Here is a 14,348-nt window from a genome sequence, read left to right as displayed (position 1 = left end):
ATCCGGCTTCCTGATAATATACACCCTGGGAAGCAGCATGCAATGGCTCAAGTACCTGTGTCCTAGCCTCCCACATGGAAGACAAAGATGGGGATCCTGGCTCCTGCCCCACCCTTGACTTTTGCAGCCATTTGGGAAGTGAACAATTTCTCTGTGTCTATGAGTGTCTTTCTATCTTTCCAATAAAATGAAAATAAATTTTTTTAAAAGAATGAGGATTTTTAAAAAGATATTTATTTTGGTGTAAAAAAAACCTTTAAATCATGCATACTTTTTCATAATGTGCATTTTTTATTAATTTTCTGAAGCTGATAGATGGATAGATGATAGACAGATAGATAGATAGATAGCAGTACTTGTGATCCCCAGTGTTCCAGTAGAAATAATAATTTGCTTTCGGGGCCAGCGCTGTGGCATAGTGGGTAAAGCTGCGACCTGCAGTGCCAGTATACCACATGGGCACCGGTTCTAGTCCCGGCTGCTCCACTTCCCAGCCAGCTCTCGGTTCTGGCCTGGGAAAGCAGTAGAAGATGGCCCAAGTCATTGGGCCTCTGCACCCATGTGGGAGACCCAGAAGAAGCTCCTAGCTCCTGGCTTCAGATCTGTGCAACTCTGGCCATTGCAGCCAGCTGGGGAGTGAACCAGCGGGTGGAAGACCTCTCTCTCTCTCTCTCTCTCTCTCTCTCTCTCTCTGCCTCTCCTCTCTCTAACTTTCAAATAAATAAAGTAAATCTTTTAAAAAAATAATTTGCTCTCAAAACATCATATCTTGAAGTTTGCAGAGGGTTAAGGAAACAAGGAAGGGATGGTCAGGCACCAGAGACTAACAACAGAGGGACTCTCTTATCACTCCTCTAGCTCAAGGGGCAAAGGGAGGAAAAACTGCCACATCCCAGTGAAGGCTGGGACCTTGGGTGGAAACGCCTCTAAGGACCTGCTGTCACGGAACAGGCTGATACATCCAGACATGCAGCATTGAAGAGTGGAGGGAGACAGGAAGCAAGACTCTCACCTCTTTCTCTGCTCTCTGATCTGTCAGGTGAGTCAGCCCCTCATCGGAACCCAAACAGAAGCTATCCAGGAAGGCAGCCTGGGAGGCTTGGCTCTTAGCAGGAATTAGTGTCCTGTGTCACAGGGCAAGGCAGAGAAAGTAGAGAAGCAGCCAAATAGAAAATATGCAGCCTGATTCTCTTAAGACTCTTCTGTAAATTCACGTTGGCCTCCAGTTTTTACCTCCTAATCTACCATATTCAATTAATCCTAAATTTTTATCTTGGCCAATGCTATTATTTTTCCTGGCCCCAAGACTTTCCTATTTATTATTTGCCTACATTGGCAATAACCCATAATTTAATTGCTGTCCCTTTTATCAAGCTATTGTTATAATCCATGAACAAAAAAAAATCTCAATTTTAATTAATAAAGGCACACACATCCACTTACAGGGAAAATAAAAAGATGTTTTATAAATAATCTATATATTTACAGTAGGTTAGTGACAAATGTTGTGTATATATATATATATATCAGATTGTGTCCACAATTCAAAGCACATAAAATATGTATTCCAGGGGATGTGTCTAATAGGACACCTTTCTTTTCCTTGTAAATCTTTATCTTCTTAGGATGATAAAGAGGTGGAATTCTCACTGCCTCACTATAGAGAGAAAGGGGCTTATAATTATGGTTGGGAATGGAGTTAACTATGGCAAACACATATGGGGTTATCTGTTCAGTACCCTCATCTGAGAATTGCTTGTTTTCTTCACTCAATTTATGTGGTTATCATCAAAGCTCTCTTTCAGGCACAGTTGATTGATTCAAGAGTAGCTGACCTCCATATAATCCCTTCCCAGACACCATGTCTTACCTAAGGCTTATGCATCTATGCTGGATATGTCATACAGTTGGAAAAATTGAAATCCATCCTTGAGAATATTACATTGAGCACTAGCAGACTATACAGCTGCCTGCAGCACTGGCATCCCATATGGAGCCGGTTCAAGTCCCAATTGCTCCACTTCCAATCCAGCTCCCTGCTAAAGCAACTGGGAAAGCAGTGGAGGATGGCCCAAGTCCTTGGACCTCTGCACCTACTTGGGAGACCCAGATGAAGCTCTTGGCTCCTGGGTTTGACCTGGCCAAGCCATAGCCATTGTAGCCATTTGGGGAGTAAACCAGTGGATAGAAAATCTCTCTGCTTTCTCCTTCCTTCTCTCTCTCTCTCTCTCTCTCTCTCTCTCTCTCTGTAACTCTGCCTTTCAAATCAATAAATCTTTAGAAAGAGAGAAAGAGAAAAAAAAAACTTATGTTCATTCTTTGGATGCCTAAACTATGATATGGTAAACAAGAAACCAATGAATGGCAACCACATCTCCAATTATGTAGGACAGAAAAGGAGAAGAAACAATAGAAATATATATACCCAGGAGAAGATAGAGCCACATAAGATTCCTATTGGCACTGAGGTCTCTGTTTCCTATTGTGTTCCTCAGCTCCAGCTACATTTCTACCTTGATTCTCCTAAATTACCCACTTAGCTTACATTGTTTTGAGTTGGGTTCTGTCGCATGTGAGTCAATGAATCCTGCTGAATTAAATTCCCACCGTCTAAGTGTACCTAGTGAAAGACTAACCCTCAAAGAGATAGTGCACTTCTCGGGACATGTAGAACATAACAGGAAGGAAAAGTCAAAACAAGTTTATTAATTTCTTGTCATTGAATCTGTCTGGTTAATTTTCAATTTTTATAATGTCTTCAGTGGCAGCAAGATTTCAATCCATCATTCCAAGTTAGACTTTTTTAAAGTTACTTATTTGTTTGTTTGAATATAGAGTGATAAAGAGAGAAGAGAAGAGACAGAGTTCTATCCTCTGGTTCAATCCCTCAAATGCCTACAACAGCCAGGGACACACAAGGCAAAACCAAGAAGCCAGGAACTTCATCTGAGTCTCCCATGTGGCTGGCAGGAACCCAAGCACTTTTAAAAAATTTAAAAAGCTAAATGAAGCAATATTTTTTCTAATATGTTTTGAAATGGAGAAAATATATTATGAGACCTCAAAGAAAATCACTTACTTATACAGGCCTGACATGACTAGGCCAGTACTGTTTCAGATTCCCATAGCCATTATAGGGGCACAGAAGATAGTCTGTCTAGGATGGCTTATCAACCCTAGTTTCCATTTTTGCCTGAAGTTTCTGTAATCTCTAGTACGTCAATATCTGCTTTTGTAAAAGAAACATAAAGCAAATGCATGAATTAAGATGATCTACATCATTTGCCTCATTTTTACACCAATAAGAGAGGGACTAAAGTACAATGTAAAGTACACTAAAGTACAGCGTACCCCTAACACAACAGCCACAGATAAATGAGATTTAAAAATATACCTAGGCGGGACACAAAAACCAAGCTTTCTCAGAAGGTTGCCAATAGTTACTTCTTATGCATTTAGTAGTATAGCATTGAGGTTTGGACCATGGATTCCTGAGCCAGACTGCTAGGTTTCCAATTCCCCATTGGCCACTTACCATCTAAATGACCTTGAGCAAACTACTTAGCATCTCCGGGCCTCAGTTTATTGATCTGTAATACAGGGATGAAAACAGAAACCCAACAAGTGGTAGCTACGAATAGTACATGAGTTAACAGATTTGAAGGACTCGGCCCATAACCTGGAAGACAATATGCACTCAGCGATTATTAGCTTTACTATTATAAGGTCATGGACCACTAAGCTTTGTAACTTCAAGTGAAGCATGTGCATGCACACACACATACACACACTCACACATATGTAGTAACTTGCTGGTTATTTAAACAAAAAACAATCAACAGAGTGAATTTTAATTAGGTAAAAGGTATGGTGTAGATTGGTTGGGAACATGAGCTTCACAAGCTATTTCGAAGATTGTTCCTCAAAAGCAATAGAATCATATTTGATAAAAATGTGTAAAGGAAACAATAAAAATATATAACATGTAACCATTCAAAATGTGCAAAACAGTTGCTTTTATTATTACTCAAAGTGATTTTTAGTTTAAAGGGACTGGACTGCATGAATGATTTTCTCAAGGAAATCAATAGACATGTTTGTTCGGTTCCTTGAGAACACTGGGTCATAGCTACTACCAGTACTCAGATGTTGGGGAACTGTTCAGGAAAAAGGCAGCAATTTAGGAGCACCCTCAAGAATGAAAAGGCCACGTCGAACAATTAATTATAAACAAGTCATTAAAATTAAAAGTGTATTCTTAAATAGTCTCTTGATTAAGGACAAATGCCTCATTAATCTGGAACATATTGACTTGGGAACACAAGTGAAGTCAAAGAGAGTAATGACTGACATGACATGGAACACAGCAGGCTGTGCGTTCCCATTTCAAAAGCTTTGCAGGAACAAATTCCACAAAAGGTCACTGGGTACAGTGAATTGATCAGAAAACTCAGCACCACTCAATGATGCAAAGGTAAATTTTCTGGAACCTAGATTACAGAGAACATTCAGTACCAGCAATGCTGACATTTTTTCCATCTATGGATTCTGAGTAAATGCCATTCATTTCATCCATGAAAGTAAGCCTAGACGAAAAGCCTAAAAAAAAATAAAAATAAAAAAAAAATAAAAGCTATACATCTGGAATAAATAAATAAAGCATCTAGTTTAAAAAAAAAAAACTTGGCATCATGTCCTTCTACCTCCATCTTTCAAGTTTTATTCAAGTGTGTGAATAGAAGTAACAAATCAACACAAATTGCTTTGAAGAAAATTCTAACATTGTTGATAGTGGATTTTCTTTGGGCCCTACTAAAGTAGCATTTCTGAAAGGAGTAAAGAATACATATTAAATAAAATGTCATATGTTTAGCAACATGAGATGTGTATAGAAATCAAACACATAATTTTTAAAACCACATCGGACATTAAGCATCCACATAAGGATAACTATACAGTTTTATAAAGAATAAACCTTATTTTGGAATAGCAGTCAAAAACGATCACATGCTACTCTGAAAAGCTTCAGAAATTTCATCTTCTAGAAGATAAGTTCCGTGAGGAAAGATTTATTTCCTGTACCAACCACTACTGCATCCCCACGACAGTGCTTAGGACATCATAGCTGTCCTGGGTGTATTTGTTTAATCAGTAACTTCAGCAGTGGATGAAACCATAACGTAGAAATATATGCTATAATTTGAATGAATCCTTTTGGCCCCAGGAATTGATACTCTGCAGATGGTCCCTTATCTGTGTCACTTTACACTTCCCCTTGGCTCAGTGTGGCTTTCAAAGGTAAAACTCCTCACAGCAAAGAGAAAGAAAATAGCTATGGATGGCAGAGTTTTACATGAGTATCATGTGCAAAGCTCTTCCCAAGTATCATTCTCTACATTTTGGTGAAAAAAAAATATTCTTTCCAAGAATAGAATAGATTCTGAAGACAAAATTTGACATTATTTTCAGAGTCAGATGGCAAATGTAATACTATACTGCTTTTACTTAAATAACATATTTCATTTTAGACTTCAAGACAAGAGAAAAAGAAAATTTTTTTCTAGAAAGAATAAACTGGCAGGAAAAAAAAAAAAGAAGGGAAATTAGAGCTTTACCACTCTAAGGAATCAGACTTTGTTTTCACAATCCTTAAGCTGTATTTTTTTTTTTTTTTTTGACAGGCAGAGTGGACAGTGAGAAACAGAGACAGAGAGAAAGGTCTTCCTTTTGCCGTTGGTTCACCCTCCAATGGCCGCCATGGCTGGCACACCACACTGATCCGATGGCAGGAGCCAGGTGCTTTTCCTGGTCCCCCATGGGGTGCAGGGCCCAAGCACTTGGGCCATCCTCCACTGCACTCCCTGGCCACAGCAGAGAGCTGGCCTGGAAGAGGGGCAACCAGGACAGAATCCGGCGCCCCGAATGGGACTAGAACCTGGTGTGCCAGCGCCGCAAGGTGGAGGATTAGCCTAGTGAGCCATGGCGCCGGCTCTTAAGCTATATCTTTCCTCAAGGTTTTAATCTGGACAGAGGGAGAGAAAAGAAATTTAAAAAGGAACTAGAACATTATCTATTAGCTAGATGCCAAGTTTGAAATGGAATACAGATTCTTAAATCTCCTGCCTTTGAAAACCATCCAGGTAGAGATACAGGACTAGCAAACAGGCAACATAACTATATACTGCCTTACATTCTAAGTTCTAAATTGTATAGAGCAAATCCTATGTGTTAAACAGCCAGGAGATGGGTGATAACTACAGCACCTAGAACAGTGTTCAGCACATATCAGACATGCCATAAATACTGTTAAGGAACAGAAAATTGGAGTGAGAATGAATAAACAAATGGATTTAGAAGAGATCAGTCCTCTTTGGTATCCTGGAGGATGATGCCCAGCATTGGGTTGGTGTCTTTCAGAAAGAACATTTCAATGGTTCCTACCTCTGCATCCTCAAGAACTCAATAGAAACTTTATCAAGCTAGTGCAGAAAAGATGGAAAAGGTGACAACCCAATTGTCTTCTTACTAATATTAGCAGTCTCAGGCACTCGACCCACAAATACTATTTGATGAAGATGAATTGTCCAAAGGTATAGGGTTTATCATGAAACGCATACTGGGGGTGCCGGTGCTGTGGTACAGTAGGTTAACGCCCTGGCCTGAAGCGCCAGCATCCCATATGGGCGCCGGTTCTAGTCCCGGCTGCTCCTCTTCTGATCCAGCTCTCTGCTGTGGCCTGGGAAAGCAGTAGAGGATGGCCCAAGTCTTTGGACCCCTGCACCCACGTGGGAGACCTGGAAGAGGCTCCTGGCTCCTGGCTTCAGATCGGCGCAGCTCCGGCCGTCGCAGCCATCTGGGGAGTGAACCATCAGATGAAGACCTTGCTGTCTCTCTCTTTCTCTCTCTCTCTCTGCCTCTCCTCTCTCTGTGTAACTCTGACTTTCAAATAAATAGATAAATCTTTAAAAAAAAAAAAAGAAATGCATACTAGGACTATTGTATCATAATATAACCAGTTGCAATCCCATCGGAATTAAATACTTGCAGAATTCCCATTTAAAATCTCTAGTTTCAATTATTCACAATTACACAGTAGATTTCTTTTCTTTATATATGGCCATAAAGTTCTCATCTTGGGAGACACATTTTATACTAATTTCATAAGTATAAGATGTGCTGCTCTTAGAAGTTTTCAAGAAAAGCTACAAGAACAGCGTGGAAGAAAAGTGACTAAAACAAATTTAGAACATTAACTTAAAATCAATGCCAAAGAAACCTCATAAATATCAGCCCATTTATCAATGATTTCTCCCTTGAAACTCATGTATCTACAGTTCTTTTGAATTATTCCAGAGGCTATAAAAGCTCATGAAATAGACTGAGATAAGAGCAGTTCATTGTTTCTAGAAAATTCTATCTAGTGAGGGTCCTTGGTGTATCAGGGAATGTGGAGTCATAAAAGTGGGAGTCATAAAACCTGGATTTGCCTCTACTCCTAGCTAACTAGTTAATCTTCAACAGAGCACTTTCAGTTTTCCAGGCCTCTTTCTCATTTATCAGAGTGGGGTACTGGAGAAGATAATCCCTAGACCTTTCTTCATTTTAACTGGGGGTGGGAGTCAGTGTCAGACTCCATAGTTAAGTACTAAAACTAGTTAGAATCTGGGGCTGGCATTGTGGCGTAGCGAGTAAAGCCACCAACTACCATGCTGGCATTGCATATGGGTGCCAGGGGCTGGCCCAGCCTGGTTGTTGTGGCCATCTGGAAAGCGAACCAGCAAATGGAAGATTCTCTCTCTCTCTCTCTGTTTCTGTCTCTTCCTCTCTCTATTAAAAAATGAGAGAGAGAGGGAGAGAGAATCAGATAGAACTAGACTGCTCAAATTCTGAACTCTCCTTTAGTTCTTGCCTTGAACATATTACCTAATATCTCTCTGAACCATTTCCCTCATGTATAAAGAGAAAGTGATAATAGTATATATCCCATAAGAAAGTTATGAAGATTAAATGAAACACTGCATATAAAACACTAATCATGGCTTATGACACCTTAGCACATCTCAACACTAGCGGGTGGAAGTATGTATCGATAACTGTTCTGTTTTCAGTAAGGACTGGAAAATGAAATCTTATCATTGGAGGTTGAGGATTCCTTCAACAGTTGTTCAATTCTTTTACAGCTGGGCGACTCTCAGTGCCAATTAAAGTTATCGCTGCCCAAGTCCTCCTTGATATACTCTTCTTCACTTCTGGTTCTTTGGGAACTATTCCAAGCTTCAAAGCCCATTTCTCTTCCATGGTTTTGAATCTCCCAACAGTTTTCCTCTTATTTCTAAAGTCTACAGTAGCCTAAAACTAAAAGCTAACATGGAAATTTTACCCCCCAAAAATAGCAAGTAGTTCTCACACTTCAGAAAGTAAAGGAGAAACAGAATTGAGTCTCTGAATATCTGTCTCTTGGGACTAGCCTCAAAATGCAACTTGTTAGGACCAAGCAAAAGGAAGGTCTGAGCTACAAAACATAGCCTTGGCTACCGGTTCCCGTCAGCATTTTATTAGAACTATTAGTGATTTCTAAGATGCTCACCCACTCTGTGCATACCTTCCTAATACCACAGTCACAAGTAGACTGTGAAATCTGACAAATGCCTGGGGGTCCTCTCCTAACCAGGGCCTCTGTGCCAGTAACACCTGCTGCAAGAGTTTGAGGACTTCAGTGATGAGAGCAAACATGCAAACAACAGCAGAAAAGAGGGGAGCATCCTGGGAAGACAGAAATGGCTTTTTGAGTTTTAAAAGGGAAATATGTAGGGTTAACTTCATAGCATTTTTCAGCAGGGTAGGAACCCTCTCACATTGTCCCTCAGTATTTATTGTTACCCAGGTTGTTCCTAGCACTTGAACAGTGAGATGTGCCTCATTTTTTTCTCAAAATACAGAAAAATATTTCTACAATATTCTTGGACATGGTATAACAATGTAGATGGATGTGGGTTTTCATAAAAGCTAGAGGCAATGACAATATATGCAGAGCCTAGAGGAAAAAGAAAATTAAGACTAATTCTAAAATATCACAATAGATTACTGATTCAGAAGCACCTAGCCATAGTGGGAAACATAGTTTTTCCAATAAATGTTTGATTAATGAATGAAGAAATGAATGAGAATCTAACATTTGTTAGAAATGGCTAGATGCTGAAAACGTTACAAATGTTAATTAAGGCTTATGTACCCACAGCCACTTCTGTCTACACAAGCAAGTTCTGTGAAATGTGACCCATCCCACCTCCTGGCCACAGCTGATTGGATGTGGGAGAAACGCATCATCTCCAAAATGGCTCAGCCACAGACAGGACAGACCTGACTTCTGTGACCTGGCCAATCAGAATTTCCCTCTCAGGAATCAATTCTAGGAGACTCAGAGTTGTGGCCAATGAACTGTTTGCATTGAAGCCTGGGGCTATGCAACATCACAGCAAGGACAGCCATCTGGGACTGGTGAAGAATGAATGAAGAAGCAGAAACAGCTAGCTGGGACAGAGAGGACCAGAATAAGAGTAAAATAAGAAGTCAAAACCAAGGGACCTGCACTGTGGTACAGTGGGTAAAGCCACTGACTGAACAAGGGAGCCATTGGGAGCCCCAGCTGCTCCACTTCCAATCCCGCTCTCTGCTGACGGCCTGGGAAAAGGATTGGAAGATGGCCCACGTGTTTTAGCCTCTGCCGCTCACGTGGGAGACCCAGAAGAAGCTTTTGGAATTGGCCTGGCTCTGTCCTGGCTCTGTCATGGCTGTTGCAGCCACCTGGAGAGTGAACCAGGAAATGTAGGCTCGCTCTTTCTCCCTGTCTCTGTAATTCTGAGTTTGAAATAAATAAATACATCTTAAAAAAAATTCTAAAAAAGAAGCCTAGCCCAGAAAACTGTAGTCCTGAAAGGGACATCTTGAAAGAAGAAGAATAGTTTTGAGAGGAAGGCTGATTCTCCCCTGTGTTCTCTTTGATCTAAATTTCCGTGAGATCGCTTCCTCTCATTTAAATGAAAATATGTAGGGTCAGATTCCTGTTCTTTTTGACTAAAACAACCCAATTCAAACATTTATCTTTCTGTAATTTATTATTTTTTCCATTGTAATTTGTTAATATTGCCTTTCCCCAGCTTTGGATAATGCAAACATTGGCTTGGAAGTTATTTTTTGTTATTTTAACTATTTCATTACTCCAAGAGAGATTTTTACTCACAAAGAATTCCAAAGCATTTCTAGGAGATTAATTTATTTTTCCTGTGATTTTTTTCTATTCAATGCAAATTTTAAACTTTTACATCTTTAAATTATTATCAACCAAACTAAGAATATAATGTTATTTGCACCTTTTATGAGCTGGCAACTAAAACATTTATTGTAAAGAACTAGCTCATCCATATTATAGAGCTTTCATGTGAATTCAGCAAACTTAACATGTATGCAAGTAATAAGTACCACTGGGGAAGTTCTTTTTTTAAAAAGGATTCTTTCTTTGAAAGACAGACTGACAGAGAGAAAGAGAGAGACAGAGAGAGAGAGAGATGCATTTACTCATTCACTCCCCAAATGTCTATAACCAGCTGGAGTGGGCCAGGAGCCTGGAACTCCATCCAGGTCTCTCACATGGGCGACCAGGACCCAAGTACTAGAGTTATCATCTGCTACCTCCCCAGGTGCACATTAGTAGGAAGGTGGATCAGAAGCAGAGGCAGAATTTGAACCTAGAATCTGATATGGGAAGCAAATTTCCCAGGGTGCAGCTTAATCACTGCACCACAATGCCTGCCCTTGCCGAAGTTCTAAAAAGCCCAAGTTATCCACTGGTTCCATGTTCACAACGTGAGGACAAAGGTGAACAGCAATTTTCTTCACAGAGTTGGTAAAATATTCCAGTGATTTCCCCCCCCCCCCCTTTGTAGAAACAGTTCGAGAGCTCTACTGTTTGGAATTTAAGCCCTATTTGTGTAGGGCTGTTGGGCGTTTTGGTTTTGCTTGCCGGTGGGTATAGAGTCTCCTTTGCATATGTAAGTCATGTGAAGGGTCTAGGTATTATTCTGAAGTCATGGTTTCCTGTAGGACACCCAAACCCTCACCCCAGGAGCACTTAGAACAGGATGGAACAGGATGAGTCACTTGTGGAAGAAGCCACACTAACCTTGTTGCCAGTAGTTTACTGTACTTTGCTCCTGGAAGGCCTCGTTAAGAAAAGATGCCAGGTTACATGCTTGATGGAGAGAGACAGCCTAAAGTCCTGAGTTAATCCCTGAGTATCTGGGTAAGACCCAAAGACCTCTGAGAGTGATCAACAAGTCGGGCTTACAGGAGACACTTGGTAAGAGGAAGTGAGATTTTAAATGATCTTTCGGTGACCTCGTCAACTATAGAAAATAAGTTGGATGGTTTCGGTTCTTGGAATACTCACTCTATTTGACCAATAAGTTGTAAGATTTCCTGCTAGAACCCAAGTTGTAAAACTGCAAACAAATTTCCCAAAGATCTGATGTGTTGAGGTATTTATGCCACTTTAATAAGGGGTGATCATTCCTTGCTTAATAATTACAGGCACAAGTGATACATCTGTAATCACAAATCACAACTATAACTTTTTATACAACATATCCACTTTGTCCTATAACATTTTCATTGACCCATCAAGTGGTTTTGGAACCATGTATAGGTGATGGTGGCACAATATTGGGAAGGTACTAAATGTCTGAATTATACACTTTAAAATGATTAGAATGGTAAATGTTGCTACATGGACTTTACCACAATAAAAAGTAACTTTTAATTAAAAAATATTTCCTGTAAAAAAAAGTCAACCTGTATAAGGAACAACAGTAAAATTGAAAAACTTCAGAACTACTAAAAAAAAATAGTGCATCATAAAATTCATACTCAATTCCATACTGAGACTAATCAATGCCTAAAGTGCTTCTGGCTTAAAATCATGTCACTGAAAACAAAGAAAAGAAATTCTGAAAAGTATCTTCCCTATCTTAAATTTTACAGGCTGATGTGAATGTCCCATGTAATGAACTCAAAGCTATCTTCTCTTAGACTTATCTAGAAAACCCCAGTGTTCTCAGGGCTCAGTCTGCATATCAGTGCTCATTTATATACACAAAGTTGTTGGCTTCTCTCTGCTACCTGGTTATAAAGACTGTTAGGACCTGAAGACTTTCTCCCACCACCGAGGAAATTCTGGTACAAAGAAGAGTTCCTTTAGTGTTGAGGAGCCAGATGGTTGTGCTCAGACTCTCCTGGACTTGTGCCACGGTCTGTGGGGCATCAGGTGTCTGCCTGTCATAGGCTGCTGATCTTTAAGAAGAATATTACTTCACCACGCTGGCACTGCGGCAATGTCACAGCACTGTCTTTGAGCCTTCCCTGCGAGACACATGTTGGATTCCACCAAGAAATGGGCAAAATGCGTCAAATTCCCAAATCCACAGGGTTCAGAATGTACATTGCTCTCACGCGCCAGGAAGGAGATACCAGGTGATGTTCTGCATTTCCTACATTCTCATCTCCCAGAGCCCTCTCAGAGGGCCTCTTCAGAAACAAAACCATCTTCCTTTCTCCCTCATTCTTTCTTCAAATGCAGAGCAGGAATGCAAATATATGCCTGGGAGGATTGCAGAATCTAAAAAGCTGTTCTCAGTTTAAGCTAAGCAAAGATCACAGTCTACATCTACGTTTACTCCCTTCAAACACCGGAGTATGATAGTTAATAAAGATGAGACACAGCCAACGTAATATCTTAGTCTTTTGTACATATTTCCGGTAAAATGAACTTCACAGTTCTTTCTAGCCTGCCAAAAAATTTGAATGAAAATGCACTGAACTAGTGGTAAAACTTGGGGCTGGCTAGGTAACATGACATGTGATACTGTTCACAGGAAATAATGTCAAACAGAAAGATTTTCCATCTTGTCAAACAGATGGGATATACTTGGATAAAAAAGAAGAGAGAAAAATTGTGGAATAAACACCAGTTGTGAATTCCACTAAGAGAATTAGTAGGTATTATAAACAAAAGAGGTGGGTTGAAGCGGCTTATAACCCCAGGAAGATGTAATCCCTTTTATCAACGTGATTTTATGTCATCTGGTATTAATGTATAGTATTTACAGTGCATAGACTCTGGGAAGTGGAAACGATTTTTTTAATAGAAGTGTTAAATTGGTCCATTGATTCCAGGTATACTACCAAACAAATGGCCCAATTCAAGTGATCCAAATGAAGACTTTAATTGGGAGCTAAGACAGAGAATTAGATGCTTGAACCAAGCAAGATCACAACTGCTTAAAGGGGATAAAAACATGAATATGTATTGAAAAGTGGTGTCTCCCTTGCCAGAAAGAAAAAATTAATTTAGAACACAGTTTGCCTAATCAATAAATCCTCAACTGTGACAGCGAAGAGAAAATATTTTTAAGCTAGGTAATTAGAAAATGTGTATATTTTTACTTTCAAAATAAAGACAAATATTTATGCTAAATCCAAAATTGTCTGAGTCCATTACTTTCAGATGCATAGTTCTGCTTCCTTGAACACAAATATGTTGATATCTTAAACACAAACTGGATCATCTGGCTCCATTATTAAATTCCACGTGGTCTGAATCAGTGTCATTTGCTTTCCCAGATTCTATACCTAAGGAGGTTTCCAAGGCATCACAATATTATGCTGACCTAGTTACAAAAGAAGCATAGCTTCTATGTTCCACGTGTGTGTGTGCAGGTAGGCACACGTACCAGTGGGCCTTTGGTCTATGAATATCACAAGAAAGAAATGCGCTACTAACCACATCAAAAGGCATGAAGTGGCATTTAAAAAAAAAAAATCACAATTCACACACTTAACCGAGTGTCCTTGCTGTTAAAATATCTACTTGGGAGGCTGGGCACTTATTCAAATGAGGCTAGTGTTTCTCCAATCACGGTTTAGCATTCCTTTTTGAAGACAGTCTTCATTTCCTGTGACACTTTGGGGTTTTTGTTGTTGTTGTTGTTTTTGTTGTGTTTACTATCCTTGGGTAAACCATCTTCACCATTTAAATGTAATTTTCATTTAGAAATAAGTAAAAGTAATTCATTTGTAAATCTTAAGGACAAGAAAGACAAATCAGGCACTAAGGAAGAGGTAAGGCAGACACTGTGATAGCTTCACCTGGATGTGTTCTTTCAGATGCGTTTACTTTTGTGAGCTGTTCATTTTGTTACACCTCCTACTTTCAAGTCTTTTTTGAGATGATCTGTTGTCATCACTTTCAAAATTAGTAACTTTCTGAATTCTACTCCTGACAAGGAGAATAGATT

The 14,348-nt window shown here is 39.6% G+C and overlaps 1 long non-coding RNA gene across 1 annotated transcript; it reads left to right on the top strand.

Annotated features, from left to right (window-relative positions):
* The first annotated feature begins 902 nt into the window (after positions 1–902).
* On the top strand, positions 903–13,528 carry LOC149126946 (uncharacterized). Its single transcript, XR_016232074.1, has 2 exons — positions 903–1,039; positions 9,239–13,528. It is a non-coding gene; the product is annotated as an uncharacterized LOC149126946 (long non-coding RNA).
* The last annotated feature ends 820 nt before the right edge of the window (positions 13,529–14,348 follow it).

Source organism: Oryctolagus cuniculus, chromosome 4 (genome assembly GCF_051225735.1).
Source record: "Oryctolagus cuniculus isolate XC-2025 breed Fujian yellow rabbit chromosome 4, ASM5122573v1, whole genome shotgun sequence".
NCBI lineage: Eukaryota > Metazoa > Chordata > Mammalia > Lagomorpha > Leporidae > Oryctolagus > Oryctolagus cuniculus.
This window is presented reverse-complemented; position numbering and strand designations above follow the sequence as displayed.